General features: G+C 36.5%; 1 pseudogene; it reads right to left on the reverse strand.

Moving 5' to 3' along the window:
• Positions 1-306: 306 nt before the first annotated feature.
• Positions 307-419, reverse strand: LOC123325463 (annotated as a pseudogene).
• Between the last annotated feature and the right edge of the window lie 17,050 nt (positions 420-17,469).

Raw genomic sequence — 17,469 nt, forward strand, 5'->3', positions numbered from 1 at the left:
GTCCATAGTAGTCTCTGTTGTGGTTTCCGAAAATAATTGAAAATTTACGGAACTCAAAATGTACTTTTTTGAAATCAGCTCATACAGATATTTTTCACAATTGAATATGTTTACCTAAATAGGACTCAATTAATATTTTATCTAATGGTGTTAAGAGGAAGAAAATGAGACCTTTCTATAAAAGGCAGTAGTTTTTGGACTGGTTCTTTTTGATAGATAGAAGCACTTTAAAATAACTTTTTGAAAGAATTCAAAATAAATTCCACAGCAGTTCTCAAGACGCCCTTTACATTTTCTGTATGTCTTTCAGAGTCTGCAAGATCTGTTTTGGTCATTTCTAAATCATATTTAAAGATAAAATGTTAAACTGATTAGAACGGTTACAACACTTGATCTTAGCCAAAAGGGCGAGAAGCGATCATCTAAGCAAAAGATCAACAAGGAAATAAAGACTTTAAATGACACACTGGACCAAATGGACTTCACAGATATATTCAGAACATTCCATCCCAAAGCAACAGAATACACATTCTTCTCTAGTGTCCATGGAATATTCTCCAGAATAGATCACATCCTAGGTCACAAATCAGGTCTCAACTGGTACCAAAAGATTGGGATCATTCCCTGCATATTTTCGGACCACAATGCTTTGAAAATAGAACTCAATCACAAGAAGAAAGTCAGAAAGAACTCAAATACATGGAGGCTAAAGAGCATCCTACTAAAGAATGAATGGGTCAACCAGGAAATTAAAGAAGAATTAAAAAAAATCATGGAAACAAATGAAAATGAAAACACAACTGTTCAAAATCTTTGGGATGCAGCAAAGGCAGTCCTAAGAGGAAAGTATATAGCAATACAAGCCTTTCTCAAGAAACAAGAAAGGTCTCGGGCGCCTGGGTGGCTCAGTTGGTTGAGCGACTGCCTTTGGCTCAGGTCATGATCCTGGAGTCCCTGGATCGAGTCCCACATCAGGCTCCCTGCTCGGCAGGGAGCCTGCTTCTCCCTCTGACCCTCCCCCCTCTCGTGTGCTCTCTGTCTCTCTCGTTCTCTCTGTCTCAAATAAATAAATAAAATCTTTAAAAAAAAAAAAAGAAACAAGAAAGGTCTCAAATACATAACCTAACCCTACACCTAAAAGAGCTGGAGAAAGAACAGAAAATAAAGCCTAAACCCAGCAGAAGAAGAGAAATAATAACGATCAGAACAGAAATCAATGAAATAGAAACCAAAAGAACAGTAGAACAGATCAACAAAACTAGGAGCTGGTTCTTTGAAAGACTTAATAAGATTGATAAACCCCTGGCCAGACTTATCAAAAAGAAAAGAGAAATGACCCAAATAAATAAAATCATGAATGAAAGAGGAGAGATCACAACCAACACCAAAGAAACACAAACAATTATAAGAACATATTGTGAGCAACTCTATGCCAGCAAATTAGATAATCTGGAAGAAATGGATGCATTCCTAGAGATGTATAAACTACCAAAACTGAACCAGGAAGAAATAGAAAACCTGAACAGACCTATAACCACTAAGGAAATTGAAGCAATTATCAAAAATCTCCCAAAAAACAAGAGCCCAGGGCCAGATGGCTTCCCAGGGGAATTCTACCAAACATTTCAAGAAGAATTAATACCTATTATTCTGAAACTGTTCCAAAAAATTGAAATGGAAGGACAACTTCCAAACTTATTTTATGAGGCCAGCATTACCTTGATCCCAAAATCAGACAAAGACCCCATCAAAAAGGAGAATTACAGACCAATATCCCTGATGAACATGGATGCAAAAATTCTCACCAAAATATTAGTCAATAGGACCGAACAGTACATTAAAAGGATTATTCACCACGACAAAGTGGGATTTATTCCTGGGCTGCAAGAGTGGTTCAACATCTGCAAATCAATCTATGTGATACAATACGTTAATAAAAGAAAGAACAAGAACCATATGATCCTCTCAATAGATGCAGAAAAAGCATTTGACAAAGTACAGCATCCTTTCTTGATCAAAACTCTTCAGAGTATAGGGATAGAGGGTACATACCTCAATATCATAAAAGCCATCTATGAAAAACACACAGCGAATATCATTCTCAATGGGGAAAAACTGAGAGCTTTCCCCCTAAGGTCAGGAACACAGCAGGGATGTCCACTATCACCACTGCTGGTCAACATAGTACTACAAGTCCTAGCCACAGCAATCAGGCAACAAAAAGAAATAAAAGGCATCCAAATCAGCAAAGAAGAAGTCAAACTCTCACTCTTTGCAGATAATATAATACTTTATGTGAAAATCCCAAAAGACTCCACACCAAAACTACTAGAACTCATACAGGAATTCAGTAAAGTGCAGGATATAAAATCAATGCACAGAAATCAGTGTCATTTCCATACACCAACAACAAGACAGAAGAAAGAGCAATTAAGGAGTCAATCCCATTTACAATTGCATCCAAAACCATAAAATATCAGGAATAAATCTAACCAAAGAGGCAAAGAATCTGTACTCAGAAAACTATAAAATACTCATGAAAGAAAGTGAAGAAGACACAAAGAAATGGAAAAAAGTTCCATGCTCATGGATTGGAAGAACAAATATTGTGAAGATGTCAAAGCTACCTAGAGCAATCTACACATTCAATGCAATCCCCATCAAAATACTATCCACTTTTTTCAAAGAAATGGAACAAATAATCCTAAAGTTTGTATGGAACCAGAAAAGACCCCGCATAGCCAGAGGAATGTTGAAAAAGAAAAGCAAAGCTGGTGGCATCACAATTCCAGACTTCAAGCTCTATTACAAAGCTGTCATCATCAAGACAGTATGGTACTGGCACAAAAACAGACACATAGATCAATGGAACAGGATAGAGAGCCCAGAAATGGACCCTCAACTCTATGGTCAACTAATCTTCCACAAAGCAGGAAAGAATGTCCAATGCAAAAAAGACAGTCTCTTCAACACATGGTGTTGGGAAAATTGGACAGCCACATGCAGAAGAATGAAACTGGACCATTTCCTTACACCACACACAAAAATAGACTCCAAATGGTTGAAAGACCTCAATGTGAGACAGGAGTCCATCAAAATTCTAGAGGAGAACACAGGCATCAACCTCTTCAACCTCAGCCGCAGCAACTTCTTCCTAGAAACATCGCCAAAGGCAAGGAAAACAAGGGCAAAAATGAACTATTGGGACCTCATCAAGATAAAAAATTTTGTACAGCGAAGGAAACAGTCAACAAAACCAAAAGACAACTGACAGAATGGGAGAAGATATTTGCAAATGACATATCAGATAAAGGACTAGTATCCAAAATCTATAAAGAACTTATCAAACTCAACACCCAAAGAACAAATAATCCGATCAAGAAATGGGCAGAAGACATGAACAGACATTTTTCCAAAGAAGACATCCAAATGGCCAACAGACACATGAAAAAGTGTTGAACATCGCTTGGCATCAGGGAAATCCAAATCAAAACCTCAATGAGATACTACCTCACACAAGTCAGAATGGCTAAAATTAACAAGTCAGGAATCGACAGATGTTGGCGAGGATGTGGAGAAAGGGGAACCCTCCTACACTGTTGGTGGGAATGCAAGCTGGTGCAGCCACTCTGGAAAACAGTATGGAGGTTCCTCAAAAAGTTGAAAATAGAGCTACCCTATGACCTAGCAATTGCACTACTGGGTATTTACCCCAAAGATACAAATGTAGTGATCCGAAGGGGTACATGCACCCCAATGTTTATAGCAGCAATGTCCACAATAGCCAAACTATGGAAAGAGCCAAAATGTCCATCAACAGATGAATGGATAAAGAAGATGTGAGATATATATATATATATATATATATATACACACACACACACAATGGAATATTATGCAGCCATCAAAAAAAGGAAATCTTGCCATTTGCAACGATGTGGATGGAACTAGAGGGTATTATGCTAAGCAAAATAAGTCAATCAGAGAAAGACATGTATCATATGAACTCACTGATATGAGGAATTCTTAATCTCAGGAAACAAACTGAGGGTTGCTGGAGTGGTGGGGGGTGGAAGGGATGGGGTGGCTGGGTGATAGACATTGGAGAGGGTATGTGCTATGGTGAGTGCTGTGAATTGAGTAAGACTGTGGAATCACAGACCTGTACCTCTGAAACAAATAATACATTATATGTTAAAAAAAAAAGAAGAAGAAGATAGTAGGAAGGGAAAAATGAAAGGGAGGAATCGGAGGGGGGAGACGAACCATGAGAGACTATGGACTCTGAGAAACAAACTGAGAGTTCTAGAGGGGAGGGGGGTGGGGGGATGGGTTGGCCTGGTGGTGGGTATTAAGGAGGGCATGTTCTGCATGGAGCACTGGGTGTTATGCACAGACAATGAATCATGGAACACTACATCAAAAACTAATGATGTAATGTATGGTGATTAACATAATAATAATAAAAAAAAGGCTATGGGTAGCCCACACAATATTGGCCATGCAGTGGTGAAACACAGGTCAGAAACTTCTTGCAGTTAAAGTGGATGTTTAATTATATTACATTAGGAGCATCATGGAATCTGTGTTTCTGCTCAATGAAGGATTCCATCTGTCTCAGATCCCATGTGAAAGTTGCTCTTCACATTAAATTTAAAATATACCCTCCCACATATATTTAAATGCAATTTTGACCATTTGTATTAGCAGACAATGATACTTTGTGCAAAAAGTAATAAAGACATGGATTTTAAAATTTTAAAAAAAGATTAAATGATGTTATGTTATCATATTTCTGAGAAAAATCTATATGGTTAAAATATATCTACTTCAAAATACATTTACTTCTAAATAGGCAATGCCTTATTTAGAAATTAGTGGCATTATTAAATTTAAATAAGTTTAAGTCCTTGGAAATTCAAATGCATTTTATAAAAGGAAAGATACTACTAGAATGGAAATCTGAATGGAAAAAAAAGACACAGGCAAACCATAAAAGAGACTCTTAACTATAGAGAACAAACTGAGGGTTGCTGGAGGGGAGGTGGGTGGGGGAATGGACTACATGGGTGATGCGTATTAAGGACGGCACTTGCTGGGATGAGCACTGGGTATTGTATGTAAGTGATGAATCACTAAATTCTACACCTGAAATTAATATTGCACTATATGTTAACTAACTGGAATTTAAATAAAAACTTAAAAAAGAAAAAAGAACGGACATTAATTAATGTGAATGTATCCACATTGATTTGTTAATTGTAGCATATGCACCACATTAATGGAAAATGTTAATAATAGGCAAAACTGGGTATGGTGTACATAAGAACTTTTTGTACTATCTTCTCAATTTTTCTGTAAATCTAAAATAAAGTCTATTTTTAAAATGCCATCGTGGGTGGTTGCATCCCCACATCAATCAATAAAAAAATCTTTTTATATATGTAATACACATAGGAGTTCAGCCATTGCAGTCTCTTTCCATTAGATGCCCACTCACCACATGAGGAGACACACTGTATTTGTCCCATGCTGAAATAGATGGTATCTGGAATACAGAGAGAACTTAAATAGATTCAGAGGTGTGGGTATGCCTTCCAAGAGTATTTGGCCTAGGGTTGCAAAGAGGAAAATTAAAAGTCCTACCCCATCCCCCCCAAATTAAAAAGTAGCTATGCACTTCTCAGAGTCATTTTGTGAATTAAAATAACTAACCATAAGAGACTCTTAATCTCAGGAAACAAACTGAGGGTTGCTGGAGTGGAGGGGATTGGGGTGGTTGTGTGATGGACATTGGGGAGGTTATGTGCTATGGTGAGTGCTGTGAATTGTGTAAGACTGATGAATCACAGACCTCTACCCCTGAAACAAATAATACATTATATGTTAATTAAAAAAAATAAGTGGAAAAAAATGTTTAAATATATTGCATAGAGCTGTAAAAAAAACTTACCTTTTAGAGGATTACAAAATCTTGGTTGTGGATATTAATATCTAGATTCATGAATATCATAACATAAAAAAATTTGCTGTGACTTTGAATCTGTCAGTTGTTTACCCAAAATAATACTGTGACATAATGATTTATAAGAAATACATATTTTTCAGATATGTTTGGTCTTTATCCACAGTGCTTGAAAATGCTTCAGAGCCATAAAAGTGAATGGTGTCTTGTTAGTAATGAAAGTGTCCTTTAAACCACACCCAAGGTCAGGGACTGGTTGCCAGGAGGACCAACCATGTAATTAAAGGGTTGGAACATTCAGTCCCACTCCCTAACCTCTGGGGTAGGGAGAGGGGCTGGTGGAGGTTTAATCAACCAATGGCCAATCATCACTATGTAACGAAGTCTCCATAAAAACCCTAGAGGACCACTTTTTGGTCCTTCTTGGAGAGTTTCCATGCTTGGGAAACCAGAGTGCTCCCACATGCTACCAAGTCAGAACCCAAGCTCCATGAGAACAGAAGCTCCTTTGTTTGTGACATTGCCCTATGTATCTCTTCATCTGCCTGTTGATTCATGTCCTTTATCATATCCTTTAATAAACTGATAAACCTACATAAGTGTTTCCCTGAGTTCTGTGAGCTGTTATAACAAATTAATGGTACCCAAGGAAGAGGTTGTTGGAACAGCCAATCTGTAGCTGCTCATTAAGAAGCACAGGTAATTGTGACTGGCGTCTGAAGTGGCAGGGTAGGGGGCAGTCTTGTAGGACTGAACCCTTAACCTGTGGAACTAATGCCATCTCCAGGTAGATAATGTCAGAATTGAGTTGAATTTTTGGACACCCTGCTGGTGTCCAAGAATTTCTTTCTGTTGTGTGTGGGGGAACCCAGCTCCTGGCCACATGGAGTTGGGTGCAAGAACTCTAAAAGAAATACTATGGTGGATATTAACAAAAGATATAATTAGGTAAAGTTACTATGCAAAATATCTTATTTTACCTAAATTTATAGTCATGAACATCAGCTAACAGGTGTTGCTATTGATGTTTTAATGAATGCTATCATAGAGATTTTTAGCATTTCATAGTTGCTTTTTACTTGTAAGCAAGTATCTTATGCATATTAGCTCTAGCATTTGATTTTTTTAATTATATTAAGTCATGAATCCATAATAAATAAGTATAACAGGAAATATATTGTTTTAATTGATATCTGTAGGAAGACAATACTACTTTTAGTAGAACAAGCACTTTTTGATAAAAATAAAGACTTCCCCAAACATTATATAAGTGGGAAACAAATTAATAAAAATGTAGTATTTCCTAAAAGAGGGCTTCAAGGAACAGAGTTTCAGGGCACTGAATCAGAAAGAAGAATTTAGAGAAAGAGAGTTTGCATAGAGAGAGAGGGGAACAAGAAAGGTCATTGTAGGAAATGAATACCATCCCAGTCCCTATGAGACATTTCTTGTGTCGAAGAGCAGCAGAGATATTTCTAAGTAGAAATTCCAATTTTGAATTGTGTCCTTTGCTAAGCTGTGCAGAACTACAACTGGGCAAACCCACACTTGCAATAAAACCTGTTACACACAACAGCTGTGTGTTAGGAACATGCTTTTTTAGGCGTTTGATAATGGATGGAACTGGAGGGTATTATGCTGAGCGAAATAAGTCAATCAGAGAAAGACATGTATCGTATGGACTCACTGATATGAGGAACTCTTAATCTCAGGAAACAAACTGAGGGTTGCTGGAGTGGTGGGGGGTGGGAGGGATGGAGTGGCTGGGTGATAGACATTGAGAAGGGTATGTGCTGTGGTGAGCACTGTGAACTGTGTAAGACTGTGGAATCACAGACCTGTACCTCTGAAACAAATAATACATTATATGTTAAAAAAAAGAAGAAGATAGGAGGGGAAGAGTGAAGGGGGGAATCGGAGGGGCAGACGAATCATGAGAGACGATGGACTCTGAAAAACAAACTGAGGGTTCTAGAGGGGAGGGGGGTGAGGGGATGGCTTAGCCTGGTGATGGGTATTAAAGAGGGCACGTTCTGCATGGAGCACTGGGTGTTATGCACAAACAATGAATCATGGAACACTACATCAAAAACTAATGATGTAATGTAATGTATGGTGATTAACATAATAATAATAAAAATAAATAAATAAATAAAAAAGAGGTGGTGGCTTTACCACGGGAATAGGACAGCAGCTGTAGTACCAGAGAATTAGAATCCACAAGACAGTAGACAAATAAGCTGTGGGATGGATTTTGATGGAAGCAGATGTGAAGCAAATTCTCTTCCAAGTGTTTCCAGACTGATTGAAAAATCTACAAGCTGAAATAGGGGTTCATGGAGTAGTAAGGATAGAGAATGTGTCCGTTTGACTTCCCAGGTTTGTGAGTTCCTGGAAATTGTAATGTAGTTATTGAAGAAAAGGATGCCACAAGTAACTGATGGGTTAAACGCATGAGAGAAATGCAGTAAAGGCAACCTTCAATTATATAGACCTTCACAGGACAAATAACTTTACATGATCCAGCATGTGACCTTCATTAAGAAGTGTGTTTACGGGGTGCCTGGGTGGCTCAGTCGTTAAGCGTCTGCCTTTGGCTCAGGTCATGGTTCCAGGGTCCTGGGATCGAGCCCCGCATCAGGCTCCCTGCTCAGCGGGAAGCCTGCTTCTCCCTCTCCCCCTCCCCCTGCTTGTGTTCCCTCTTCGCTATCTCTCTGTCAAATAAATAAATAAAATCTTAAAAAAAAAAAGTGTGTTTACACTCACCATTGTTCTATTTATGGAAATTTAGAGCTTCCAAACATTTATTTTCTCAAACTTCCTTCTCGCACTTTCTTGAAAGAGAAAAAACTAGTACTTATAATGATTTATCATGAAGTCACTAAGAACTAAGAACTAGGCACTGTTAGTCATTCCATATTTATTATCTTTTTTTCAATTTTAGGTATATTTTATTTATTGACTCTGAAATTCCCGTATTCACATGTTCCTGCTAAATCTCATTTATGTTTTTCAATACAATCTTAGAAAACTTAGAGTAAATTATAGAAAGAATTATAATATGTGCATAATATAATATATAGGCAATTCTTATGCAATAATGAATCTATAGCTATTGAAAGAAGTAGGTTTGATACCAGATAATTCTATTCCACTAGATTTAGGGATATGGATTCAAAATGCATGCTGCCTGATGTATTATACAATTATACATTTAAATTTCTGTTCTCTACTTTCCATGCAGTTCCTCTAAAGCACAGACAACTATTCTTAAGCAGTTCAGACAAAGACTAAATTGGAATTCTTGACAGCACTGTGCACATATATTTAACAACATTCCCCTTTCAACACTGGCTTAATATGTTTTAGCTGCCTTATAAATCACCCCAGGAATTTATGCCAAATATAAATAACTCTACTTCCCACATAAGGATTACTGTGTTTAAACAAGTGTACTTTATCCATATAGCAAGGTCGAAAACAAATACGGAAAACAATCTATCAAGCTTATAATAAAAGTTTGGGTAACCAAATGTGAAAATTCTATGAAAAATATGTTATTGCATATTTGCTGCAGGCCTGGGATTAAAGAATGCTCCCATTTTAGGTCCACGTCTTATTAAATAAGTATACTTGAGCCCATTTAACAATAAAATTTGTGACCTCCTTTGCAAGAGGTAAAATCCAATTTCCTTTTCAGTCAACGAAGTATTATACCAAATGTCTTTCTTCCCACTCTGCTGCTCTCCTTTATGACTTGGAGTTCATAAAGCAATTCCCTAGCCCGAGAAGAAAATAAACAAGCAAATGGCAGCACTTAAGGAGCCCTAGGCATAACACCTAGAATAATCTGCAATATAACATTTATCAAGCAATAGTAAGTTACAAAACATTTGAGAAATTTGTTTCTGGAGGGAGTTGAGAAAGCTCATTTGAATCCACTTTGTCTCATAAAGGAAACATTGTATTCATAAAACCACAGGAACATTAGGAAAACAGCTGTTTCCTTTCAAAATAGAGTTGCCACATCAGGTGTAAATTTCACCAAGGGTATAGCTTAATCAAGTGTCACATATTACGCAAAATACAATGTAGTATGTAATTTCCAAATAGAAAAAAAATCACAACTTTATTTATATTTTCTTATCATGATAAAACCTTTTACAGGCTCACAAAGAAATTTGTGCCATTTCTAAGTTACCGACTTTGAAAGTGAAGTCTCATTTTATCTAATCTTATAAAATCTAAAATAAAATTTCTTTATAGCACAAGAAATATTTATAAATTAAATTTACTTTTGGAAGCTATAACCTAAGTTCTTTTCTTGTTGTTGTTAATGGTACAATTAATTGGGAGCAAATGAAAAGATGTCAATAAAATAAGCTGACTATAATTACAGCCCCCCCAAAATTACTCTCTCAGAAATGTAGGTAGAAATTTCTGCTATCTACCTGTATAAAGTTTGGGATTAATCATAAGAAAAGCTGCTTATTTTGCTATATAGATCCAATATTAAAAAATTGAAACTATAAATCAATGTCTATGTTTTAATCAGAAACTAAAAATATATATAGCATTAAATATTAAATTGATTTCATGTGCCATTTGTTATAATCACTTAGCAAATTACTAAGCATTTAATGATTTGGGAATGAGTCTGTTAACAAACAGCAGTTAACTTAATGCTGCGCTAGGTTATTATTTGGAAAATCCACAGTATAATAACAATAGTTCAGTCGTCAGTTATTGAAAAGTGAGGTGTGTTGGGTGACATGTTACTCAGCCCTAATTTAGATAGAACAATAAGGTGCATACATCAGAAAACAGTTCCTTGCATATAATTGTTTGGGTTAAAAAGAAAAATAAAAAAAATACAAGAAATCAAAAAGAATATTCAATAGGTATAATGTTGTTACTAGGGCTTTGTCATTCTTCAACAATGCAGCAAAATAGGTCTCAGGAAAAAGAGAGTGTTGGGAACCGGAGCAGCTGAAGATATTGAGGACCACAGGGCAAAGCTGGGGTGGTCTCTGCAAAAGCAGAGAGAAAGTGGCCAAAAGTTAAGACAATTTTAGTTTTCTTCCCACCTCTTGTCTCCACCCCTGCCAGGCCTCCCCCTACCCTTTACTCCTCAAATTCCCAAGCAATGAATAGCACATTGCCATAGCCCAAACTTACACATATGTTAAGCTATCTGGTCTATGTTTTGCAGGGATAAAGTGCTCAAATTTAATGAATGGGGATTCACAATGTGAAGAGAAGTTGAAGCGGTCTTGTGGAGCCTGGAAGCATATTGAAAGTACTTTTGTTGTATATTACATTGAATGTAATAGGAACTGTTAGTGTTGTTGATACATTTGCCCTTCCCATCCATTAAGCATAAGAGGGAATTCTCCCAATTCAGGGACAGCCACTTGTAGGCATATAGAGAAGTGATCTCTTTCCCCCAGGCTGGTGAAGCAGAAGCAACATAGAATCTCAGGAGGAGAAAGAGGAATCACAACTTTGAATCTGACCCCCTGACTCATTGAGCCCATTTAGTAGTGAGTCAATTCGATTCAATAACTAACGAAGGAAGGGACTAATAGTCCTCGTGGAAAATGGTAATTCTACGTTCAAGAGCATAGACAACCTGGATCTAGCATCATCTCAATTTTACGTGAAAAAGTGACAGTTTGATCTTTAGGAAAGCTTGATCCCTCAATCAATTTTCTGAGGCAAAACCATTAGCTCCATGAGGCCCTTGATTTACAGAGTTTCTCCTAAATGCCTGGTCTTGGTTTACTAATGGGGTGGTGATGATAAATGCTGCTGTCGTCATGTGGGTGGTAGCAACTATCCAGCCTCAAGGAGAACTCTGGAATGCGACTGTGCTAAGAGCCAGTCAGCACGATGGGATAGATTAAGTCATTCCCTTTGCCTTACTCCTCAAGACCTGGCAGGTTGTATTACTAACACTCGGGCTTATCAATGTCACAGACATGTGGTCTTCCACACGGAAGTCTACAGACCATCAGTTTCAAATAACCGCCTCTGGGATTACAACCAGCACCATAGACTGAGAAGTCCAGATCAGTCACATGGATGCTTATATGTGGATACAGGTAAAACCAGATGGACACAACATGCTGATTGTGTCTGTCACACTTGACATGGCCTCATGTACCCCTCACAGACCAATCACAAAGTAAAGGACTCTCTGTTTCTGATGCAAGGCCACCACTGTATGCCAAGCTTGTGACTTCTGCAAAAAGTTGGCTCATTTTCCTTGTGGTGAAAGAGGCCACATCACACGGAGCATTGTCTCCGCCTCCTCCTGTCAAATCGACTATATCAGATCAAATCAAGTTTAATGACAAATCCCAAAGTGTAATAACCTGTGCCCCTTTGGGTTCTGTGTTTGTATAATACAGCGAGTGAGCCATGGACTGCTTCCACTGGGGATAGGAGTTACTAGTTGGCCTATTTTTTGTGATTACTGGCATTACCCCAAAGACCAGCAGGTCTCTAAATACTCTTTCTTGGGTCATAATAAATATAGAATGGCCACAGACTTGATTGACTAAAAACCCTACTGGCGCCCCAGCAACTTATTACAGTGACTGAGACCCTGGAGGCCAGGAAGGGTTGTGTTTGAGATCAATGTTCCTGCTTGCAATCCTTCAGCATTAATTTACTTCAGTATGAGACCACTTCGTCCCAGCCTCTGTGTACTCCTCAAAACTGAGAAGGTGACACATTATAATTACTCTTCCTATATTGCTAATACGCGTAAGTATAATTGTCTTCGTGTGTGTGTGTTATCTTTTTATTTAGATGCTTGAAGGGTTCTCGGTCTCTGAATTTCAACAATTCACAGTATTTATCATATAGCTTTCGAGTATTTCCTCCTATCTTAACTAATCCTTTCATCTCCAAATTCAGGTGTCTAAGTTTTCTTCTATAAAATGTGTGATTGCTTTTCAGTCCTATCTGTCTGGCCTCTTCTTGTGGAATGTCTTATTCCATTCTGTGCACTTATAATTATTTTATTATTTCCTTCTTTGTCCTACACTTCATCTAAGGGGAGCAGAACTCGGAGCTTGAACTAAGTGCCACTAGCATTTCTGCAATATTAATTTGTCTCTAGTGCGTTAGGCCCAGATTTAAATTCTACTATTGCCTTCTGATTTTCCTAACATATAATGTACTTGTAGGATTTTTGAGATGTTTAAATAATTAATATATCCAAAAGATTTTTGTGTAGTTATTATAACTTTCATCAGTAATAGGCACCCTTTAATTTCTACTTCATATTAGAAATTCTTCCCATTTATATATCTTTCATCTCAATAAATGAATTCATAATTTCAATTTTCTTCTCTTGTTTTTGCAATACACATTCACTTGATTTTTATAATAAGGTGAAAGCAAAGGCTTTGAAAGTTCTATCCATCATTCTTTAGAGTCTTTCTCTGCAATGAGAATCCTGGCTACACTTGACTTTATTCTAGTACTCTGTATTTGTTTTTCATGGCCTGAAATCAAGGTATTTCTCACTCTAGAATCAAGGGGAAACACCTCAAGTGTGGTCTTTGTTTATGAACAATATTTGTGGTATCATGTTCAATACCCACAGAGTACAGATATTCCTCAGTTAGGATTCGGATTAGACATGCTCTTTCTGGGAAAACCTCACTGATCCTCTTAAATTGAAATATGTGCCCTGAATGTGCTTCTGAATCTGTGTATTTGCAGTACCTGAGCCTTCCTGAGAGTTGACTGTAATTGATTACTATCATCCTATAATATGAATTATGCTATGATGCAGGAACAGGGCCTCTTTTTTTCAACATTCTATCTCTCATACTTAGTCCATTAACTGGAGTGCTGTGATCACTCAGTACATACTGTGAATAGAGTGGAACTGACTTGAATTAAATGAGATTTGTTTGGGGGGCCTGGGTGGCTCAGTTGGTTAAGCCTCTGCCTTCGGCCCAGGTCATGATCTCAGGTTCCTGGGACCAAGCCCTGCACTGGGCTCCCTGCTCAGCTGGGAGTCTGCTTCTCTCTCTCCCTATGCCCCTCTCCACCCTCATGCTCACTCTCTCTCGCTCTCAAATGAATAAATAAAATATTTTTCAAAAAATGAGAATTTGTTTGATGTGGCAGTTAAGAAAACCTTGGATAAGGGGAATCTGAGAAGAGAAATTTTATTTCTGTTCATCGTCTAAGTGTGTTTGGTAAGAGTGGTTAAATAAGGACCAGATTCCTCTCAGAAGTTCTATTCAACCTGACCTTTAGTCAGGGAAAATAAACTCCATAGTGTATGTTCCTACCTGCCTTCAGAGTGACCTTACCTTCAGCCACCTGCACTTCATTGTTGCACATAATGGGTTACTTAGAATATTAGGAATTTCGTTACCATTGTTTTTGCTTAACTCCTCCCCCCTGCTTCCACCAAAGTAGCTAGCACAACCCAAATCTTTCCATATCATGCATCTTTTCACATATATCCAGTACAACTAATTTTATGAATGCATAGACTTCTTGACATTTTCTATTTTACAAAAATTATAATAAGTACTTATATTATGTGCACATTTCCATACCTTGCTTTCTTTAGTTAAAAAACATTGCGTTTGTAAATTCTATCCCTTTTCACTCTTCCAAGTTTTTTGTTTTTGTTTTTGTTTTTCCTGTGCACATTTTTCTTGAAGACCTTGCTAAATAAAACCAATAGGAATTAACTTATACTGTTAATATCCCACTCCCCACTTTGTCCCTAAAACTACAAGGCAATAGAGAGGGACAATAAATATTAACAAAATGTACTATGGCTTACCCCCACCGTAAATATTCCTATTCTGTCCTTGAGATCTTTTGGCCAATTTTAAAATCATAGTCCTTGTTATTCTAAATTTGTTGGCCAGTAAGACAAATTTTTTTTCATCATATTTTGTTCTAAAGTATTTTGGGCAATTTTCCAATGGATGTCCATATGAAATAGAAATTATTCACTAATTTAAAATTTGAGATGCTGGGTAGAATAGATTAAATATATTTACTACTACTACTAATTCATATACTGATTATTGAATATTTTATGTACATTAAATCTCCCCTTCCAAAATTGTAGTATAGGTTTTTACTTGTTTAGGTTTTCTGTTAAGAGTTAAGAGAAAATCTATTGCCTTTTTTTAAGTCTAGTAGATTTACTATGGAATTTAACTCTATTTTAGAGATTCTTTGTCATTTTGTAATGAAATAATTTATACATACATATATATAAATTATACATATGACATGTAAAGGAAAGACACAGACAGAGGAAGAGAGACAGAGATTTATTGTAAATAACTGGTTCATGAGATGGTGAGTGCTGGCAAGTCTGAAATTTATACAACAGACCAGTCGGCTGGAAACCCAGGCAGGAATTCTATGGCAATTTTGAGGCAGAGTTATTTCTCTGGAATTGGCTTTACACTTAAAACCTACAACTGATTGGATGAGGCCAGTCACATTATGGAAAGTAATCTGCTTTACTTAAAGTCAACTAATAGTAAATGTTCATCACATCTACAAATATCTTCACAGTAAATCTGGCTAGTGTTGACCAAATAACCATACCAGCATCAAGTTAACACACAAAAAAATAACCATCACAGTAAGGAAATAAATGTGGTTGTTGGAAGCCACTGAGATTTGAACTGAGTTTTAATAAAGCATTATTTTGCAAGAGGAGCCTAATACCGATGTTTAGAATTATGTAATATGTTTCTTCTGTCTCCATGCTACTTAACACTCTTATTAAGAGTGATGCTTGGGCTTTCCCAAGCTCCCTTTAAGCAAATATTAATAGATCACGATTTTTTTTTAACATATAATATATTGTTTGTTTCAGAGGTACGGGTCTGTGATTCAACAGCCTTACACAATTAACAATGCCCACCATAGCACATACCCTCCCCAATGTCTATCACCCAGCCACCTCATCCCTCCCACTCCCCCTAGATCACAATTTTTTAAAAACAATTTAATGATACAATTTGATGATATAATCTTATTTTGATGATTTTTCTAATATTGACTTTATCCTCCATTTAAAAAAATTAGATTGTAATTATTCTGACACTCAACCTACCTATAGTAGTAATTTAGTTAAAATTTGAATGTAAGGTACGTTGAAAGATTATTTTATTTTTCAGAATTATTCTCCTCCTTCCTATACCTATAAAAGGATGTTGCCCAGCCCTTGTCCTGTGAATTTCAGTGCCTCCAGATAAGTAATGTCAGGCCTGGCCATGTGGTTTGTTTGGCCAATAACATTTGAGTGGAAAACTGCAAGTAAATGATTTAAATGTGGTCATTGCTTCTCCCTGGGCCATGAAAATGGCCCTCCCCACACAGTTACTGGTATCTCAGTCTGAGTCCCCAGGCACAGTCCAATAGCCTGGAGAAGAATCATCACCAATGCAGTTCTCGTACAACATAAGCAAGAAAGAAATCTTTGATATTGTAAGTCACTAAGATTTTAGGCTTATTTGTTATGCAGCAAAGCTGGTTAACACAAGATGAGGATTTACCCCAATTATTTTCAGTCAATTTTGAATATAAAGGCATTTAAAACATTTTCAAGTGAGTGGTCCATCATTTTGCCATTAAGTATACTTCCTTTCATTGACTTTCCTGAAGATTGTAATTTCAGGAGTATTCCCTCAGGAATTAAACATTACTTATGAACATGTTTCTTATATTGAAGTAGTTCCAATTCTTATACCATATTTTTGCAATTTATTTCTAAGTTCATTGAATTTATGGCAATGGTTGTAGCTTTTGAAATATGTACTTGAAAAAAAAAAACTTTAAGGTTTCCCTTATAGCCAAGTACATGATTGATTTTGTAAATGTTCCTCAGATACCAATAAAATATACATATTCAGTATTCATAGAATGCAAAATAAGATATTTATTTTTGAGTGGAGTTTATTACAGTATTCAGTTCCTATATGTTCTCACTTATTTATTTCTACTAGACCTTTCTAATTCTGAAAAAGATATATTACATGCCCTAAGTATAATTCTATTTTTATCAAGTTCTCCCTGCATTTCTAATAGATCAGGCTTTATGTTTGGAATGCTAAGTGGTTTGGTGCTTACAATTTTTATGAGGAATGTTTCCTTCAAATGAATTGTCTTTTATCATTACACAAAATGATCTTTTACCTTGTTTAAGAGCTTTTAACCTTAAGAGAAGATTTCATTTCCTCCTGCTTCACATCTAGTTTCCTTAATGTACTATTTACATTTCATTTTTATTTTTCCTTTGCTATATGAATACTCTACATCAACAAATGTTGCATAGCTCTGATAGTGCAAAATTCCAAGCACACTATCACTGCATTAACTGTATAATAAAATGTCATCAGTCACTACTTTTTCTTCTCTTTTCATTTTCTCTCCTCTTAAAGTATCTATTTTGAGTCACTTATAGTTATTTAGAGCATTTTCTGAAACATTTTCCT

Source organism: Neomonachus schauinslandi, chromosome 7 (assembly GCF_002201575.2).
Source record: "Neomonachus schauinslandi chromosome 7, ASM220157v2, whole genome shotgun sequence".
In the NCBI taxonomy this organism is placed as follows: Eukaryota; Metazoa; Chordata; class Mammalia; order Carnivora; family Phocidae; genus Neomonachus; species Neomonachus schauinslandi.